This window comes from Sciurus vulgaris, assembly GCF_902686455.1.
Source record: "Sciurus vulgaris genome assembly, chromosome: 3".
Taxonomy (NCBI): domain Eukaryota; kingdom Metazoa; phylum Chordata; class Mammalia; order Rodentia; family Sciuridae; genus Sciurus; species Sciurus vulgaris.
Genome location: NC_136463.1, coordinates 51,584,000 through 51,589,999, shown reverse-complemented (window position 1 = coordinate 51,589,999; position 6,000 = coordinate 51,584,000). Strand labels below are relative to the sequence as shown.

The following is a 6,000-nucleotide window of genomic DNA, read 5'->3' as shown; positions in this document are numbered from 1 at the left end:
CTATGACACTCAGATACATCAGTACAAGAAAACATCTCAAGCAATCCATAAATGTAAAGGGGGAAACAATGGAAGAAGATGTTTTTTTTTTTTTTAAATAGAGTGCTTGTATTAAAGGGCAGTGGGGAGGGAGCTGAGTTGAATTGCAGTCTAAAAGTCCAGTTGAGACATCCTGGGGGAGAAGGAGAAGGGAAAAGATTTAGACAGATAGACAAACAGTGGGTGTGTGACTCTGCAAGTAGGCTGTGGCAACTGGCTCTGCCATCTCAAATTTGAACTGCCTGACAGATGGACGAGCACAGGTGTTTACCTCAGGGCAGAGTCTCTTGGGGATTGCTATGGCCATGGAGCAAGTTTTTTCTGCAAGGTCTAGCCACGTTCCTACCTGCCAAGCTACTTGAAAGCTAAACCCATCTGTTATGATTACTAAAAGGATTTTGTTGTTGACTGGGCTCAGATATGTAGCAACAACTAAAAATGTACTTCCAGGGTACAAAATGAACTTACCCTTTCTTGGTTTCAAGCAGCAAGCGTTATAGTTTAATCAGATACACTATTATTAAAATATATCTAGAGATGCCTGCATCTGCTGTATCTTTTTTCTGAGTATAGGGTATCAATTTAAAAAAAAAAAACTCTTTAATGAAATACGATATGAACACAAAAAAGCCAACATCACAAGATGATAACCTGATGAATTTTCACCAACTGAATACACACCCAGGTAATCAACATCAAGGTTAAAAATTGGGATATCATCGGTGGCACCCCAGCAGCCCCCTTCGGTATGTTTAAGCTTAATACGATTTACAGATGATGCTATCAATGAAATATAGTCTTCCTTTGAAATAATATGATGGTAATTTTAGAGTAAGCTGTTAACTTGGTTATGCATTTCATTAGTGGCAGTCTTTGATTTCAGAAATACTTTGCTCCTAAAAACCACATCTTCAAGCAAAAATCTGAATTGCCCATCACAATAGTTTTCATCTTTGGTATATCAGCAGAATGTGTTAAATGAGCTGGTAAATTGGTGAGAAGTAGAGGACATGGATCTTTATTAAGCAGCAAATGGGTGAGCAGAAAAGCAAAATATTAGGTACCAAAAAAGCAGGGTCTGAATCTTAGTAATATAATTCAGGAAACTAAATGCATACTCAAAATGATGTTTATGTGTTAATAGATTTTCAAGGTGTTTTACTTTGTAAAGATAATTATCAAGGAAGGGACTTGTCTTCTTTTTGCCTCATTTTATACTAGTAATATTGTCAGTGCTTTTATATTTTTATAGTACATTGATATATTTGTTGTGTTATTCTAATTTTTTCCTCTTATTTGTATATCTCTACAGAGTTACATCTCTATATACATATATATTGGATTTATATACAGGTAGATATAGAATCCGATATAGATTTTGAATCTGCATAGATAAACAAATAAAAAGATATGTATATATACATATACACATATATATGCTTATATAAATGGACTTGAGTTGAGGGTGGGACATGTAAGTATGGAGCTGGTATAAGTTTTTTAAAACACCAGTATAACTGTGGTTTTATAGTTCCCCCACTCCTGGGGTAAGGTAAGAGATTGGAATAGGCAGGCATAGAATAGGGAAGGGGATACTGTAGAGGAAGGATTGAAAATTAAAAGGTCATGGGAGTTTGTTCTGCTGGAGTTGTCTATCAAACCAGGGGACCAGATGGCAAGGTTGAAGTAGGAGGGCCTGCTTCCGGTGTCCCTGGTTCTTTTGCCTGTGCCTGACCTCTGCTAGACTGAAGACTAGGAGAGCGCTTACCATAGGCTTGCCTACTTCTAGGGCAGTGGCAACTAAGCATTTTCCTGTTCCCTTTCCTCCAACTATACATTGATCCTGGGGTTGGGTCATGTGTATTCATAAGTGTATAACCTCAACTCAACACGTATGGACTTGTCAGACATATAGCAAACACTGACATTTGTTTGGCTGAATATCATGAGTAACCAAAGAAATCTGGTAAAGGGTCAACTTTAAAAAAAATTGTTAATTATTGTAAAGACATCCGTTATGGTTTAGATGTGAGGTATCCCCTAAAAGCTCATGTGTGAAAACAATACAAGAAATTTTAGAGATGAAATTATGGGGTTATGAGAACTTTAATCCAATCAATGAACGAATCCCTGATATGGAATATCCGAGTGATAACTGTAGGCAGGTGGGTTGTGGCTCTGGAGGAGGTGGGTCTCTGGGGGTATGCTTTTGGGGTTTATGTTTTGTTGTAGAGAAGAGAGCTCTCTCACTACTTCCTAGTGTCATGTCCCCAGCTGCTTTCATCTGCCACACTTCTGCCATTGTGTCCTGCCTCTGGAGTTAACTGTGGATTAATACCTCTGAAACTGTGAGCCCCAAAACAAACTTTTGCTCCTCTAATTGTTCTTGTCAGGTCTTTTGGTTACAGCAGTGAAAAAGTTGACTAAACAACAATCTAACATGAGATCTACCCTTCAAATGTACAATATAGTATTATACTCTTGGCATGATGTTATAGAATAGATCTCTGGAACTTACTCATTTTGTATAACTGGATCTTTCTATCCATTTAATAGCAACTCCCCATTTCTCCATCCATTCAGTCTCTGGCATCCACATTTCTACTCTCTAATCCTATGAATTTGACTAATTTGGATTCTACACAGAAGTGAGATCATATAGTATTTGTCCTTTTGTGACTGGTTTATTTCATTTAGCATAATGTTCTCAAGGTTCATTCATCTTGTCACATATGATAGAATTACCTTTTTGTAAGACTGAATAACATTCCATTGTATGTGCATACCACATGTTCTTTATCTATTCATTTTCACCTTGTAAATTTGTGAATAATGCCACAGTTAACCCAGGAGTACAAATATCTCTTCATGGTCCTGATTTCAATTCTTTTGGACAAATACTCAGAAAAGGGGTTGCTAGATCAGATGGTAGTTCTGTTTTTAATTTTTTTGAGGAAACTCCATACTGTTTTCCAGGTAGCTACACCATTTGTAAATAAGTAACTATATCATTGCAGTATGGGTCATCATGGATACAATTTCCATTTCCCAAGAAATACCTATTCCAATTGTAGTAACAGCCTAAGCTTTCAACTTTTGATAGGAAAATGATTTGAATGTAAGAAAGAAGTTTGAATACTAGCAGGATCTTGCTTTTATAATTCTATTAAAGATGGTTTAAATCTAACATTTTCCCCCTTCCAAATGTGATTTAATTTTAAGTTTATTACTTTTCTTTTTCTTGCATGCTAGGGATTGAACCCAGAGCCTTGTACATGCTAGGCAAGCACCCAACACTGAGATACACCCCAGCCCAGATTAATTATCTTTTGCCTTAATTTAAATTTTCATTCAGAGTAATTGAAATGTAACAGATAGCCTTTGACCCCTTGCCACTCTGTCAAAAAGGACTATTGGAAATACAGCATCTCAAGGGGAAAATGTCTGTGTCCACAGCAATAGTGAGATTGTTCCAGCAGTCTGTGAAAGAGAAACACAAAGATTTGGAAGCTCCAAATTGTAGGTTACTGACATGTGAAAGTCAAGAAACATTACAATGTGCTTCTGTTAGTGGAAAAGTGTGAGGGTGACTGGTGATTGGAGACCAAGTAAATTATGGAGGGAGGAGTTAAGGCAGCAGGCTAGAGAAATTAGAGGGTGGAGACCAGTGGGCAGAGAGGACAGTGCAGATTTTAGGAAGAACACTAGTGGTAGTCCTGTAAGACCTGAAGAGTGGAAAGGGAAAAGGAGGCGAACAGGAAGGAAGTGGAGAGAGTGAAGCAGATGAGAGATGGTGTCTGGAATATGAGAGAAGAGAGAAGAGACCTTAGGACACTGTGTAGGGATGAAAGGAGAGCTGAGACCAAGGACAGCAGGGAAGATATAGAAGGGGGACGGGAACAGTGAAATTAATTTCCAGTAAACCCAACAGCATTCTACCTGCCTGTAGAATTTTGGCCATCAAATAGCTCCCATGGGAAACTAGCATGTCTAGAAAGGTAACTGAATACAGAGCATCATCTGTCAGTTTACTGAGCCTCGGAAAAGGCAAGAGCTTGATTTCCTGACTTGTGAATAAGCAATTACTCAGCTAAGAAAAATTAAGGTGTTTTGTCTCATCCACTTGAGTCTAAGTCAGAGAACTGAAGGGATGGCCCTGCATCAAACCAAAGTGAGTCCATTTGTTTAATTGGCTTGAAATATTTTCATTTTTCAAGCATCCCCAAAATAACACATGAGAATATTAGTATTGTATATTTTGCTATCAACTAGTAATAATTATATTAGACAACTATTTTGATATAAATAAACATGTGCAGAAATTTCTTCTTTATTAATTAGTTCATCAAAGTATAAGACTTTTAGCCAAGGACTCAAAGATAGCCCTGCTGTGCAATGTTACCTTCCTGAAAGAATGAAATAGGTTCATATGAAGGAGAAATACTTGATTTTAAGAAATGAAAGCTATCTGCTTTAATGAAAGAAAAATACCCTTATTTCTACTGGGGCTTTACTGTGTCCCTTCTCTTTACTGAGGTACGTCCTGAGCACAGAGTGCTAAGTAGAGTGTTGCCCTTGGGAGGCTCAAAATCAGCCTGGTGAAAGATGACTTGTGTTGAAAGACTAACCACCTTCATTTGGGTCTTGTAAATCTGAGCTGAGGACACATTTGTCACATAGCGACCTTGAAGTAAACAGAGTAGCTCCCTGCACCCACCAGAACTAGGATTTTCATTTGCCATTGGAGTTGGATTAGAAGATCTTTCTGGTCTAGTATGGCTCTAGCCCTCTGTGGCCCATGCCTCTGCCTCTGCCTTTTAAAAGTGCCTTTGGAAAGGGAATCTCAGACAGGCCACATTTTTAAGAGGGCAATTTAGGAGTATCTAAAATGCACAACATCACTTAAAATGCACAAATCATTGGGCAAACAGTTCTACTTCTAAAAATTTAACTTGGACACTTAGTTACACAAGTGCACCAACATATACAGTCAGGATTTATTGCAGCAGTGTTTGTAAAAAAAAAAATAACAGAAAAAACAAAACCCTATAATACTCATCATTATGAATATCAATTCAAAGAAATATTAATCAATAGTTTAAAATATGAGATAGATCTGCAGCTGTTCTTATCTGCATGAGGGCATATATTTTTCTTACCCTGACCTTCTGCATTTAAAAAAGTACTTTGGCACATATAGGTGCTAATAACTTTTTTAAATGAATAAAAGGATAACAAACGAGTGTCTCTCAAATGAGTTTGATGATACCTATTATAAATTCTCCAAAAGACACACTGTATTTCCCAAGGCCCTTTTTATAATTGGATCTTTGGTCTTTTCCAGTTGCAATTGAAGGACGTATGAATATTTTATACTACCCTGACCTTGAAGAGTAGATGGTTTTGGTTAGTGGCAATAAGGCTTAATCCCAAATCCTACTGTCACCCCCTGGGGACACAGGGGTGGAGGCAGGGAAAGAGCTACTGAATAGACACCTGCAAACATGATTCACAGTTAAAGCATTCCACAAACTATGCTCAAGGCTACAGGCAGCTTTGACTCTGCTTGAAAAGTGAATATGTGGGAAATTACCAGCTGTTTCATTTAAAAACATTTTACTTGATTTCTTGTTAGTTTTAACATAAACTCTTTAGCTCAGCAAAGTTCACTACTTAAAGAAGATGAAATCATTCCAAAGAATATATGTTTGCAGTGATCATGATGGAATTATACTTTTTCTTATCAGGGAGTTTGAAAATACTTAGTGAAAAGAGCAATTAAAAAATGTTCTTTTCCCAAATTAATAAAGTGAAAGATTTCAAATTCTCACATTAATTAATTGTTATCCTGTATTTTGATAGGTTGGAAAGCACAGTTTCATTTCCCTTTGCTAGTTTATTTCTTTGCCTTTACATATATTTTTATTTTCCATTCTGTACATTTAAATAAAGCACCTGGGG

General features: G+C 37.0%; 1 long non-coding RNA gene across 6 annotated transcripts in view; it reads left to right on the top strand.

Moving 5' to 3' along the window:
- The first annotated feature begins 702 nt into the window (after positions 1–702).
- The window catches only part of LOC306657767, a 76,442-nt gene continuing 71,144 nt past the window's right edge, over positions 703–6,000 (top strand). For all 6 annotated transcript variants that reach the window (XR_013762877.1, XR_013762878.1, XR_013762879.1 and 3 more), the window contains exon 1: positions 703–785. This is a non-coding gene — a long non-coding RNA (uncharacterized lncRNA). The remainder of the gene's footprint in view (positions 786–6,000) is intronic.